The 15,776-nt window shown below is 33.0% G+C and overlaps 1 protein-coding gene across 5 annotated transcripts in view; it reads left to right on the forward strand.

The window, feature by feature from the left end:
* Sox6 (SRY-box transcription factor 6) overlaps nucleotides 1-15,776 on the forward strand; it is a 577,529-nt gene that overhangs the window by 159,235 nt on the left and 402,518 nt on the right. The gene's annotated exons all lie outside the window — the stretch shown is intronic.

Genomic DNA, 15,776 nt, shown 5'->3' on the forward strand with positions numbered 1-15,776 from the left:
TACTCTCATTCAATCTCTTACTGATTCACATATATTTAATCTCACCAACTAGATTTTAAGGCCACTGAGGACCAGAAGTATGTCTTATTATTTGTCTCACTAGTACCAGACATGGTGTTCTATTTCTTGTTTGTTGGTAGTGACAGTAATGAAACTATTTTATGCCAATCCTTTGCACAAATCATAGTGCTAGAGTTTCTGAGGTTTGAAATCATTTGGGATGTTAATGAAAACTAATTACAATGCTTATTTCCATTAGCAGTAGACATTAACTGTGGAATGTAAAAACTGTTGATAAAAAGTACATAAAGTACAAGTAGATTTTAAAAAATCATATAGGGTTAGGGTTCGTTGTCATCAGATTGTTTACACTTCACTGATTGTTTTAACATACCTGGGTTTATTTTAAAGGCTGATACCAACTGAAGAAAAATGATAAAATACTTAATTATTTTCAGATGTGCTTATTTCAATTACCCTGAAAGATCTTGATATGACATGGTGTAGAGGATGAAGCAAGTCTAGGGACTGCTGCCAAATTGTACATAGCAACAACATGGAAGTAGTTTAGTTTCACTAAAAGTTTGAAATCTACTGTATTAGAGGCACATGCAGAAGCTGTGTTAATTGCTGGCTTATTTTCCATATGGTTCTATTTTAATGAAGCATATTTGATACAGATGGTTGGAAAGTAAGTTGGGCAATGTCTAAACTGGCTCTGACTAATTCCTACAGTGTTTCCACTCCAATATTTAACAGTGCCTTTGTAAACTTTCTTCATTCACAACTTTTTTTTGGGGGTTGATATGTGGTCTAAGATAACTGAATACTATTTTTCTTTCTTTAAAGTTGATCTTTGAAAAGAGAAAGAACAATCATATTCCTCCAGATTTCAAGTCAAAACTACAATCCAGTTTGATTCCTTTTGTCTTATTGCATCTCTTCCTTATTATGTCTCTTTCTAAACAAGTTTCATTGAGGTGATGGTCATTTTGAAGCATCACATATAGGAACTGGATTAACATTAACAAATGCTTATTAGTTTTGTTCCTATGACAATTCTTTTACTTCTTTAGGGGTGTAAAACAGAACAGTCCAGATTATTAATAACCATCTCTTGTTTGTACATTTTCTATGTCTTATATGCAATGAAATAGACTTACTAGAAGCCAATATTAAGTCAGAAATGAAATCAAGGATAAATTGCCCAGCAATACTGCAAAAATCTTTCCATTTCACATCTTTCTTTTTATGAGATTAGAATATAAATATATAGCCATTGTGTTTGTGTTAAGTCTTTAGAGTTCAGATGTGTTATCTTACTTAACAAAGATGTGCTGATTTCTTCTGAGTATTTTATTTTGGTGTGCTTGTAACTAAATATGTATGATTGTCTTCATATTTGCTCAAGAATATAGTTAATGTCCTGTGTTAGATTTGAGGTTGAGTTCTTCAGAGCAAAAGGGAGACATGGTACAATGAGTTTGTATCAATTTTGCCATTTTTCTCCTCACATTGTCACTAAAATATTCTTTTTATCTGAATAAGACATCTGCTGACTAGCCTGTCCCTCTTCACCTGGTTGTATAAAAAGTCTTGGTTAAGTCTGTTAGACCTTGGAGGTCCAGGAATCTGCTAAGTGCTACTGAGGTTGAAAGACATAATGTCCTTTGTCTGTTTTGTGTCTCCCACTTGTGGACACCTTTGATAAATTACCCTGATGTACATATGGAATAAGCCAAACAATGCTGTATTCTAAGCAGTGAATTGCCCAAAGGATTAACTTTTCTCATATTCAAGAGAGGTTGAAAAATGCAATACAAAATCAATTTCTCACCCAGCTTAGTTACCTTGACACAGGGTGTCTTAACACTGAAGAGAAATTATTTTTTAAAAAACTGGTTTGTGAAAATCTTCTAAAATGACAATCCTGACTTCTATCTGCTTTCTTTTCCCAGTTATATTTCTCTAGAAGAGGTTAACATTAGACCAGGCAGTGTTCTGCCCAGATGTGCTTTGTGCTTGAATGTTTGGGAAGTTGTATTGAATGTACCCCTTTGCCACAGAAACTAGTCATCTTTAAATGTCAGCTTCAATGTTGAAATTTTATGAGAATGGAAAGGAATACACATTTTCACTTATTTTAGACTTCCCTTTGGAAAATGTAGTCTATTGCTGTTGTCTCAAGTTGGATGGATTTACAAAGTTTTCTTTAAATACTCATGGAAAGCAAATGCAATCCAGAATTAGACAAGAAAAAAAATTACCTTCCTTTAAAAAATCTTAATAATTGTATCACACTAGTCTTAGTCATTTTTTTGACCTTTCCTTCAATTTATATTCACTCTGGAGAATTTATTTTTTATTCTTTTGTCTTGTCTTGTTTCTTTTATTTCAAGCATGGTTTAACTTTTCACTGGAGCAAGAGCTTATAAAGGTCAAAGTAAGAAGAGAACAATTACCTTTGTGACAACTGTCAATTAGGTGTACATTATTCAGGATACAATGTATTTACCAATTAATGTTTAAAAACAGAATTGTAGAATTACTTTTGAGTTTGATTCATTTTGAGAAATCTCAGAAAAAATTTAAAGATGATTCTGTTCCTTTTCCTTCTTATGTGGGAATGTTTCTTAAACCCAAAGAGAATAATACTCTGGAATATTCTCTGACTTTGAACCTTGTAGAAAACCACTTACAAAGTACAGGGAACCCTAAATTGATTTGGGCAGATGGAAAACTGATGCCATGGTCCTAATAGTAGCAATGGGAGAGGCTCTGTGAATGAAGTTTAAGATACTAGGTTGCCCCAAACAGGAATTTAAAGACAAGAAAAATCTGGCTGTATCTTTTTCATCATTATTGTCTAGATGTTAGCTATGTGGGACTTTTTTTAAAAAATATATTTCTTTTCTTCTTGGAGAAACAATGTTCTTACTTTAGAGACAAAACAAGATATTTAGTTAAACTTTGGGTTTTAAAATTTTTATTTTTAATATTCTTCACTATGAATTTCAATTCTAATTCTTGAACTCTCTCTCTTTTGGTCTTGATTTTGTTTTCAGAGAAATAGCAGAGCTAAGCTTTTCATTTAATTGTAATAAAATACTGCCCTAAAGAAGAAAGAAATATGTGTTTTTTTACTGGTTTATATGGAAAAGCATATAACTGTAATAATATTTTAACTATAGTTTGTATAGACCATACTCATTTAAACTCTATGCAAATCTTTGTTACTTTAGGGCAAACAAGCTAAGAAACCATAATGTGTGGTGTAGTGAGCACACAACCATAAATTTGATAATCATACTTGTGAATTCATCATATTTTATATAGGAGATCGCCGTAGCATTATGAATAGTAATGTGCAAATGATGTGAAAAAAATGTTGCTACACTCTTGAATGTTTAGTGATTTTAATACTACTGTATTACTTTATTCTGTACCAAGTTGCATTGATTGATAAGTGAAGGTATTAAAATAGCAGAAATTTTACGTTTGCTTTAATGCATGGAGTTTGTATAATTCCCAAAGAATTTGAAATGTTAATATAAATCTTCCTTTTGTGGGACTGCAAGAAGCATGCTGCCCCAACTACACATGTTGCTGGCTAGGCCTGCCTCTACTGTTTAGAGAAATAGGAGTGGGAGGCTGTCTTAAGTGAAAGTGAAGAAAGGCATTTGTTTAACTGCATGGCAACACAAATATTTCACTTAGTGAGGACTGACAATGCATCTCATTATGTGAGCGGGTGCCAGCTTGTTAAAAATTTCTGTTTAACTTTCCATATTAGTTGAAGGTACTTATGCTTAACTGTTTGAAGTCTGGCATCCAGGTTCCCTCCACCCCTACCCTTTATTTACCACTTTTTCTTTTTTAATTTGTTTTGTTTTGTTTTTGTTTTTCAAATGCCACGGAAATGGATGAGAAAGCCAAGGATGTCTGGTCTATTGAATGCTATTAGGAATACCTGGAGAAGTCTGCCAGATTGAAATGTGCCTCAGGCTAGACATTTGTCACTTCTTCCCATTTCTCTTATTTCTAATACACTTTTCTTAAGGCTAATTGTTATCTTCTGCCCTGACTATAGAAACATTCAATAATATTTAAATTAACAATTAATCTTGTTGTGCGAACATTGCCTATGTAGGAGTCTCATGTTCTTAAGATAAAAAGTTTTGATCTTAAATTCTCCAATCTTTCACAATGCATTTGGATCCTCAGCTATTTTTCTCTTCTTACATGTTAGCATAAGAAATGAACTACCACACTTGTTTAAATGATCTATTTTCTGGATTTTTATCTAAAGAAGGTAGAGAAATATTAATCCAAGAGTGTTTGCTATCCAGTGTTTGTATTCTCACTGGCATGATTCCTGCCTTGTGTGCATCAGTTTTAATAGTTTTACTAGGATACTGTGGTGGAGGGCAAAATACATTTTTTGATGCTTGTGATTGTAATGTACAAAAGAAAGATTCTCAGCATTTAGAAGCAAAGAATAATGTGCAAGGATACTTGGATGAGTAAGTAATCCAGGAAATAAAAACACATTTTTTCCCTTAATTTTATCAGATTTTTTGAGTGTGGCATCAGGAATGTTAGAGTTTGTTTAAAGGACTTTTCAAAATGTTTTATCCATTTGTGGGTAAAATGAGAGTATGCCAGTTACAGAATAAGAGAAATAACTTATAGTGGACAAGGTACTTTAAAATTATATACCATGAAAGATAAATGGAGGATCTTTTTGTATGAAAATTGAAAATAAATTTAAATTATTACAATTTCTTTGCACTAATATCTGCATAAGGTTTAGTGAGTTATGTTCTGTGAGTATATTTAAATTTCTTTTTTATAAAAGTAGTTAGGGCATTTAATGTTTTAAAAATAAAAAATATATTTAAATATAAGAATTAAAAATCTAATATGAAATAATTATTTTCCAAATTAAGTTGTTGGACATTTGCTTTAAAAATATTTTTCTTCTTTCCTTTTCTTGCATTCTGTTCTATCCCTGTCTACATTTTGTGTGTGTGTGTGTGTGTAGATCTTGGTTTTCTTGGAGAAGAGAATCCTTTTAAGTTCTGAAGACTGTGGTATTATCTATCAGGGAGAACCTGAACTGGCCTGTAGGGTGGGGACAGGTCATAAATGCCTGACCTCATACTTCTACAATCTCAGTAGCAGCTGTGAAATTTTTATGGAATTAGTCATACTATAGCCCTGTGTCTGCATCTTTCAGATAGAAAATATGCCATCCTTTAATGGGAGGGGCTGGAGGGGTGGATGGCTAGGAGGCAGTGCAGTTATTCTCTGGAGGAAGCCCAAAGTAAATATTTTGACAGTTACTTTCTTGTCAATCAGATTGTAATAGTTGGCCTAAAAGTGCCAAAATATGGATTTTTAAAAAGTACATTTAGATTTTTCAGTTCTGTGTTATTGCTTAATTCCTTTATTTAGGCAGGACAGTACTTCAAGTTTCTCAGCAAATCTGGCATTAGGGTCATTGAATTGGTCCTTTATGAAGGGGCATTACATTTTCTTAGGTTTTGACTCTTCGTTCTATGGTTCAGAGTGAGAGGCCGACAATATTGATTCTATTTTATCTCTATATTATGTCTCTCACCCTGTCCATCCATTATTAACCTATATTACAGTCCTTGGTAGTAGCTTTGCCATAGTTGTGATGTTCTGTCAGATTCCTTAGTCCCCCAAATGGAAGGAAGTACCTCTGATTCTGTGTCACTTACAGTGCTTGGCAGATGGTAAGCACCCAGTGAGTGAGTGAAAATATAGGTAATGTTGATAAGAGAAGAGTATATTATTATTATTAGAAAACACTATTGGGAATGATTTAGTGTTATAGGCACTTGAAGTCTAAATTCTGGGATTAATTGGTAACCTGTTGAAGTGAGGTGTCCTTAATTAAAAATTTTTTAACAGATTTTTTTTAACTTTTCTAGCTAGTACAAGCTAGCTATCTGTTGTTTCCACGAATTGTCAGGTACCATTCAGTTTTCCAAATCTGATATTTTGTAAGGCAGTGGGATTCTCTAAAATGTCATACTTGGAAAACTGCCTAGGATTCAGAATAAATAATTTTTATAGAACCAAAGAGAAGACACATCTTGGAAAATTCTGTACCTATCTGCAGTTTTATATTTCTTTGGCTAAAAAATGTTAGGAATATTTCTGACTGGTGGGAAAAGTTGGCATCTTGGTTTATAATCTCTTTTTCTGGATTTGCATTTACTATCAAAGTTTCATTTTGAATTACTGTCTTCACATGAGTCTAAATGTGAAAGTGGATCTTTCAAGCTGACCATCATACATGCGACAGCCAGATTGTCTTCAGTCCTGCTACTGTGTTGCTATGTCTTATGAGGCAACCTCTGACATCCTGATCATTGTACAGGGAGAGGTCAGTTCATATGTTTTCTAAACAGCTACACATTGGAACAAATCCCTTATGAAGTCATGTGTGCTAAGCTTGATGTTGAATATTTCAAATAAAGGACTGCTCAGAATCCAAATCTCACCAGTGTTCCTCCTAACATAGGAATTGATGTACTTGGGAGGCATTTTTTTTTTCTTCCAGATTCTCTTTACTATTATTCTGCCAAATGCTGTTGCCATTTAGACTGCCAAATAATCTTGAGGTTTGTTGGTATCCCTCATGATCAATCATTTATTCTGCTTGCATAGTTGATGTGTATTTGTGCAAATGTCATGTGCTTTATTGGCTACAAGGTAGCTGAGGTCTAGGTGGGGGAACAGTTATTTTTATGGTGAGGAGATATAGATTTTACCTGCTCAATGAAGCAGATAATTTACATGCTAACATTTCAAACATTAAAATATACTTCCTGTTGTATATAGGAAGCTTACTTTGTATTTTATTATTTGTTTGCTAAAATATAAATACTAAATGGCTAGACATGTATTTCAGTATCTTTGGCATAAAATGCCCAATACAGATTGTATATAAAGAGTTCCAGTTCCATTCTTTATACATTGTGAATAACTGGACTATCAAAATATTCCAATATATATTATTTATAGTTCTCAAAAATCTAGTTTTGAATTATACATTAAACATGTAAGTTATTTAAAAATAGCTTGTATGTATATGGTATCTTCATCCAAATATCTCTAGGTTCTTTTGAACTGACTGATATAGAAACAGGTTGTATTTTTCTGATATATTTCATACCATTTCTTCTACTTGGAATACTTTGATCAAACATATTTACTTGTAGGAATTCTATCCATCTTTTAAGACCCGGTTTCTGGTAGTCTTCAATGATCTCACTTTGTCTGAACTCCTATTGCATTTTTTTATCCTTTTTTTTTGTGCTTGTTACAATTTGTATTCTTAGTAGTTTTTGTGAGCAGTCCTCTCTCTATCTCTCCTCCAATGTGATACATGATACTGGGGATTCAACCTAGGGACACTGTACCACTGAGTGGCATCCCTACCCCTTTTTATAATTTTTACATTTTATTTTGAGTCAGGGTCTTGCTAAGTTGACCAGGCTGGTCTTCAATTTGTGATCCTCCTGCCTCATCCTCCTAAGTAGCTGGGATTACAGGCATGTGCCAATGTGCCCATCTTTTCATTAATTTCTTATTGAAAAAAAATTTAGCAGCTCCATAGGGATATTAAATTTAATTCATCTTAAATAATTTACATGACCATATAATGCCTGCTATTCAATATGCATTTAGTATATAATTATTGAATGAATTAATTAAAAATTCTGAAAATTTCCGTACTCTCAATCATTTTCTGTTTATCAAATTTCATTGCCCTTCTTGCATTTGTTTTTTCTTATAACTACTACTACTATTTTCTTATATGTAATCACTACTTTTTCTTACATGTACTACTTACTGTTTTCATATTCTCTTCGGAGCTAGACAAGAAATAAAGAATAATTTGCAGATGAGCCAAGAGAAATATTTTTAAAAAATAGTGTAAAGTGTGTTATTTATCATGAAGTCCTAAAGAAAATCTGGAGCTTTTAATGGGGTGAGGAGAAAAGGAATTGGCATATCACCTCACTATCTCAACTCGTGCTTCTTCTATCATGCTTGGAGGAGTGGGGATGATTTCATATTTCCTTATACTTTCTCTAGCAGTATTTTGCTCATAGTCAGTGGACTAAACTGACTAAAATACGCATAAAATAAATGCATATTTGTACCCTTGCTAACACAGTAGTTTACTCATAGTCAATGCTCTAAACTAAATCATGCATAAAATAGTGAATGAATATGACATTGATGAATATTGCTTTCAGTACCTCAGCCATTCCATCCTTTAAAGACTTTCTATTTCCCAGATTTTTCCTGCATTTGTGTCTCCTTCCATTACTTAATATATAATCTTTCTTTTAGGAAAGAATTGAATAACTACATTGAACCCATGATATAAATGGCCAATAATGTTTATATTTCACTTTTATGGCATATGTATTTTAAAAAGTACAAGTCTTTTCAATTAAAATAAGTGAATTAAGTTATTTAGAATCCTCATTCAAAATAAAGGTGTTGGTTTACTTGACCTTTTTTTTTTTTGATACCAAGGATTGAACTCAGGGGCTCTCAACCACTGAGCAATATCCCGAGCCCTATCTTGTATTTTATTTACAGACAGGGTCTCACCTAAGTATTTATTTTATAATATAGTGCCAAGTCATAGTGAGGGCATGCCATTGGGAGACAAATATTGGTTCAGAATTGAACATGGTATCCAAACTGGGCTTGAGTTAGTGGGAAGAAGTCATGTGTACTGAGTTCACTAACATGGAACTTCTGGTAATAAACAGAAGAAGGACAGTCTGCCTGAGAGAAAAGATGAAGAAAGACCAGTTTCTCATTGCATCATTTTAGTACTGAGTCCAGCCCTGTCAAAAGCCAAGATTTTTTCAGTTATGTGAACCAATAAATTATTTTTTATAAATCTCTCTTGAGTGGATTCTTATCACTTACAACTAAAAATGTTGTAATGATATAACCAGAGTTGCATAACTGACTGCATAGCTGATAGGGTGGATGGATATATGTGATTTGGAGAGAGATTTTGATGCCCACTGAGTCATCCAATATTTGCGATTTCTTTGCTGCACTTTATTTTCCAGTGGGTGATAGGATGAAAGTAATTACTTTTTAAATAAGTATAGTTTCTACTGAAATAATTTTATTAGCATTGTCAAAGGATAAAATGAAAACTAGATGGTATAGCTAGATAAGTTTCAAACTTTCACTTGTATTTTTTGAAAATAGAATAAGTTAATGGATTTTTCCTAGGTTAAAAGCATGGTTTTCCTTTTAAGTAAAAGAAATTGAAATTTGCTTATATTTTAACTGTCTATTGCAGTTCGATATTTTTGTTAGATGACAGCTTCAACAGAAATTGGAGAGAGTGCTTTATCTGCCTATGCTCTGAAGAAAGATCTGCCTATACATTTTCATATGCTAATCCTATTCATTAGCATATAATTCTACTTAAGATCAACTTTTATGGATTTGCTTCAAATCAGATATGTTCTCAATCCTTTGGAAAGAAAACCAGAAATGAATACTGTAGTACAAATTTTGCTGTTTGCTCGAAAAAAGTAATCTGGATTGGGAAGGAAATTTATTCTTCAAATATAGTTGTATAAGTTCTAGTTGAATTTGGTAAATCACATTGAAAGGGGCAATGTTTTAAATTTACATTTAAAGTCTATTTCTTACATAGATTTTAAGGTAGTCTCCATTTTGTCTGTGTTTTCACATTGCTTGAAAAATGTAAATAAAAACTAGGTTGATATTTGGTCATCTCTCTTAAGCCATGATGGACCATTTTGTAGTAAGATTTTATTGTTTCATTTTTTTTAAAAAAATCAATATTAAAATAAGATCCTTGTTTTCTTCTTCTTTTTTTCCCTGCTGTTTTTGGGGTGTATACTCTCAATATAATTTGTTCTTCTTTACTTGGCAAACCTTAAGTGCCACTGTCATAGGTTGTTAGTTTTCTCCCTGACCCTTAGATGTACCATTCAGACCTAAGCATCTCAGATCTAAGTCTCTTGGGTGTTGATGCTCTTATTAGAAAATAATCATGTTCAGAATTTGGGGTGCTAATAGTTTATAAAAGTAAGGACCTCATTAGAGCCATTTTAAGATCAAGACCAAATCGAATAAAGCTTTTGACCTTTAAAATTCTGGTTATAGCACATTTGAAAAGGCTTGTATACTTATATGGGTGGAGTTTGTCAGAGATAGTGGATTTTGAAGTTTCATTTTCAGTAATTAGATAGAATTTCCCCTTTTCTTTAGAAAGACCCATAATTTGTACCTAGACCAAATAAAATTTAAAATGTATAAAATTCCTAGGAAGAGCCTTTTCTTTCCTTTGCTTTTAACCCTTCCATGATGTAGTAATCTTTTTTTCTTTTTAGTTGCTAGCTGTCTTTTTATCTCCTCTTCCTGAAATAGCTCAAAGTATAATATCACATATTAGATATGTGATATCACATATCTAATATGTGATACTATACTTTATTATTACTATTTGGTTAAAATTTTTATTGCATTACATTAAAGCAACATGGAAAAAGATAAAATCTTAAACATAGTTCCACAATATGTCACCTGTTTTCCTTTTTACTAGTTTGTTTTACAGTCCTTGTTCATTTTAACAAATAACTTAATGTAACTGTAATCAGAACATAGATGTTATTGTATGTTCTTTTTTTTTTTTTTTACTTAATGTTATATAATAAACATTTTCCATCACAGAGACTTGCCATGATCGAAACAGTCATGTAGGAAAGCCCTAGTGTGTCTGATCTTCTTCGGCTAACAGCTTGCATTTGGACTTTCAGTTCTTAAAACCCACTTAAAATTTGTTTTTTATTTAAAAATTTATTTCTTCATTTGACAAGTCATAATTGTATAAGATTATGGGATACATGGTGATATTATATGTATGTAATGTGAATGATACAATCAAACAACTAGCATACTTGTTATCTTAAATTATCATCATTTATCCTCCTGCCTAAATGCAACTTTGTGCCCATTGATCAACATCTTCCCATTCCTCATCACTCTCTACTCTGGTAACTGCTGTTCTCTTCTCTGCTGCTTGGAATTTGATTGGTTTAGGTTCCACGTATAAAAGAGAACATGTGGTTTTGACTTTCTTGCATTTGGGCTTTGTTTTAGATAGATTTCTTCTTGGTTTTAAGATGTTCCATCCAAAATTAGCCTAGAACTTTTTTTGTTCTTGTCTTTAATGAGAATACATCCTAAAATATTAATAACAACTAAAAACTTTTGGGGGGGCTTGGTTGTAGCTCAGTGATAGAGCGCTTGCTTAGCATGTGTGAGGCACTGGGTTCGATTCTCAGCACCACATATAAATAAATAAATATAAAGGTTGTATGGACAGCTAAAAAAAACCCCAATAATTTTTCTGTGAGTTTTTCCCTATACCTATTACATCTTTTGTGGTCTTCATAGATTGTTTTATCTTTAATCTGTGAATGTGGTATTGTTGGCAGATTTTCTGAACCGCCTATAACTGGGACAACACCTTACTTGTTCTCAATAGATTTTCATTTATTCTATACAATTAGTAAAAGTTTAAAAGATTTTAGCATCTCTTCATAAATAAGATGTCATAACTTTATCTTCTTTGGTGGCTTTATTTTATTTTGGAGTTAAGAATATTTAAGCCTTATACAATGAGTCAAGAATTTTATGTATCTTAGTCTGAAAAGAACTCATATTACCTCTCCTTAGAGTCATTTGTAATTTAAGTTTAAACTCTACCTGAGATGAAACTTATTTTTATATTTAAAGGATTTTGTAACACCAACTTAAGATAGTAGGGTTTTTTTGGTTATTATTGCAGGGGAGCAAGTGGGAATAGAGAAAATAAAAAAAATATGGAGGTTGTCTCCATAAATTTCCATAATAGCAGTGCAATTATTTTGATTATCTTTGACTATTTTTTGGCGGACTTGTGGTTTAATCAATTGGGATTAAGAGGATTGCAGGTTAATGGCATTGGTAAGGGAGGACATTAATTATTAAAGAAGGCATTAACTAAGCAGAGAAGAGGACTCCTGGACCAAAGTTGGAGTTAAACATGATCTGAGATTTAAATTCTTAGTCCATTTTGACTCTCTTTATAATGACAAAATGGTAAAGCTTCTTCAGGCCCGAGAATTACCCCCACTGGTTGCATTAAGCTATTTATGACATAATTTTTCTTATGAGTCTCTGCTCAAGATTAATTTTAGGCATATTTTTAGTTTTATAAAAAATGTGTAGCAGATGTGCTTCTACATGTAATTTGACCGTTTCACCTCATTTTGTCCTATAAAAATGATTTTACACAAATGTTAGGAACTCTTAGGTTTGGGCTTCCTGTGTATCTGATGTGACTAGTGATGTGATTTCTTAAAAAAAAAAAAAAAAAAAAGAGAGAGAGAGAATGCTTACTTTTTTTTTTTGTACCGGGGATTGAACTCAGGGGCACTCAACCACTGAGCCATCTCCCCAGCCCTATTTTGTATTTTATTTAGAGACAGGGTCTCACTGAGTTGCTTATCATCTCCTCCTTGCTGAGACTGACTTTGAACTCTCCATCCTCCTGCCTCAGCCTCCTGAGCCATTGGAATTACAGGTGTGTGCCACCATGCCCAGTTGAGCATGCTCACTTCTGTCTTCATCTATTGTTCTAAATATGTGATAATTTAAATCAACACACAGGTTTGAGCATGTACTATGTACCAGGTGCTAGTCATGCAGAGAGATGTTCTTAAGGAAACTGATCTTTCTTTTTCTATCTTTTTCTCTATCTCCCTTCCCTTTTCTGATATACTCTGCTTTTGTTTCTTTCTCTTTGTCTCTGTGTCACAGTAAATGGACTTTTAAAGGAAAATTTGAGTTAAGCTGCTTCCATTGAGAAGAATTAGTACAGCTCTCTGAACATGGCCTATTGTTTGTTTAGAACCCAGTATTAATGAGGACACAATGCTAGTCTTGATTCTTATATGGATTTACTACCTTTACTCTGTTCTATGGCCTTGGATCATTGCTCCAATGATTGATACTTGCTAAAGACCAGGTGAGAGGATTTAGTTGATCAAAACACCAAAAAACCAGTGTAGATTGCATTCTTGCCTAGTGTCATTCTCGTTTATAAAAGGCAAACCATAATTTAGGGCTTTGCTTTGAAACAAAATTATTATTAAAATAGTTGAAAATGGATATAGAAAAGTGAAAGGGACTTAAAAGAATTTTATGCTATTTTTTTCTCCACAAAGTGGGTAATTCTTAAAATAGTTTTCTTCATATTGTTTAATGTCCTTTTTAATATCTTTGGAGGAGGGATTGAGTTTTGCTTGTTTTTATTTCTTGCTCCTTGGGTGTTAGTGCTAGCTTTGGTGGCTTCATTGTTAATGTTGGCTCAAATAAAGGAATGGCCAAAGTCTTCATTTGGAGACCACTTCATTGGTTACTTTAATTGTTGAGTGGTGCTATAGGATAGTATTTCCCTTGCCACAGGGTTTAGGAATTCTGCCCAGTAATAACTCCTATTTCTACTAGATGAGTATTTGTAAGTAAAAAAAACCAGTAACAGGCTTAAGGTATCTTTCTAAAACTATATGTAGGGCTCCTGCTAAATTATTAACTATGGGAGCCTGGTGTAGTCAAAGTGGATGCTTTAAAGTTTCATTGATCTTTTGAAACAGAAAATCTCCTGATCTTAAAATTAGCTTCTTAATAATCGTCTTAATCTAGATCACTTTTTTATGTAGTTTCTCTCTCTCTCTCTCTCTCTCTCTCTCTCTCACACACACACACACACACACACATACTCACACACACACACAAATATATTATCCTAATAACAATAAGGATGTGGGGTAGGGACTGAGTTTAACATTTTTTTTAAAACACTGATTATTGCTGTGCCCACTATGGTAAGAACTATGAAATACAGTTTTCTGATATTCTGTGCAATGAAAAGATATATTCTTATTGAGATATAGTAATAAAAACTTTGGGTCCAGGATTCATTAAGTATCTCCTTAAAATTAGCTGCTTTTGTGTGGAAAAGGGAAGCTAATAAGACAAAAGAGGTTGTAGTTTTGAAATATTTTATTAATGTAGAACTGGTTCACAACAGATCTGTACATAAAAATAAATGGTGAATTCATATAGATAACATTTTAGAATTAGCTTAGTATTTGTATTTTAAAGATTGGAAATCACTGGATAAGATGTGATAGGATTGTTTGTTAATTGGTTTTAAGAGTTTTTCTCCCTTATTAAAACAACAACAAAAATATGATACCAATTTTGAGTAGCTGTCTATCCCACACTATTTAAAATGGAATGAAACAGAAGTTTCTGTTGAAGAACTTTGGGATTTATTTAAATGACCTTGACTTCATTGCTAAAAGCCCCAATTCTTCTTCATCCTTCTTTCTATTCACAACCTTTGCCATGTTTTAAAAGCCCCAATTCTTCTTCATCCTTCTTTCTATTCACAACCTTTGCCATGAAGTTTTGCAGTGCCCTTCCACTCTTGACAGGGCATTCAGACTTACTCCTTGACTTTGGGGTCAATCATTTGGTTTGCTTTGGCCAATGGGATATTTGCAAATGTGACATGTGTAGAGGTTTGTAAAATCACTTGTACATTTTGGTTCATATTCTTGCTCTTTTCTGACACCACAGAATAACAAGCTTGAGCTATTCTGGTGAAGGAAGAGGCATATGGAATGTAGGAAGTTACCGTATTTGTCCCAGCCAAGGCCATCCTAGATCAGCCAAAAGCCAGACAATCACGAAATACATTAGTGAACACAATTAAAACCAGACAAATGCTCATACACAGGAGCTAAATAAATGCTTATTGTTTTAAGCTACTAAGTTTTGGAGTGATAAGACCTTCAGGGTTCTTGTTGCCATAAATATTTGAAACAATCTCAAATAATTTATTTTTTTAAAGATGCATCTAGTCACATGTCACTAATGATCCTGAGTATTTTCTTGCTATTCCAGTAACAAATATGTGTTTCACATTGGTTTTAAGAAATTCCTAGAGCTTACCATTCAGAGATTCTTGTGTGAGACTTCAGTAGAATAGATTTTTTTTTCCTGTGGAGAATTCTAGAGCTATTTCCCACCTAGTCTGCATTTTCACCTAATATTTGGCACCTTTTGGGAACAGAATCATGTAGTCCATGAAATGGTAAGGCAGAAAATGCAAGTAGAGCAAGTGATTAAGTATGTATAGTAGGAAAAAGATAACCATGGTCATATGCCATATAGTGACATTTTGGTCAATGATAGACTACATGTATGGTGATGGTACTATAAGATTATTTCACCTAGTGATGACATGTCTGTCTTCATTTGTGTGAGTACAGTCTATGATGTTTATACAACAAAAGTCCATATCCCTGTCATTATGTAATACATGACTGCATATCCTTTGTCAACAGCACCTTTTGACTAGGGAGAAGTAGTCTTGAGCGAAGTCAGCAAAATCGTGAAAATGAGGCTCATAAAAGCAAAACCCAGTTTACCTTTGGACTATTTAGAGACAACATGGTGTACAAGTGCTGTGAATAAAGACAGAGATTTCAAGATTTAACTCTATTCTACAAACCCAACTTATTAAAAAATGAGAAAGCTTAGATAAAAAGAGGCAAAGAGGTGCATGGTTCTTTAATTTGCTCTTTGTGTTTTGAAATCAGAAATCA

The sequence above is a fragment of the Marmota flaviventris genome, chromosome 9 (genome assembly GCF_047511675.1).
Source record: "Marmota flaviventris isolate mMarFla1 chromosome 9, mMarFla1.hap1, whole genome shotgun sequence".
NCBI lineage: Eukaryota > Metazoa > Chordata > Mammalia > Rodentia > Sciuridae > Marmota > Marmota flaviventris.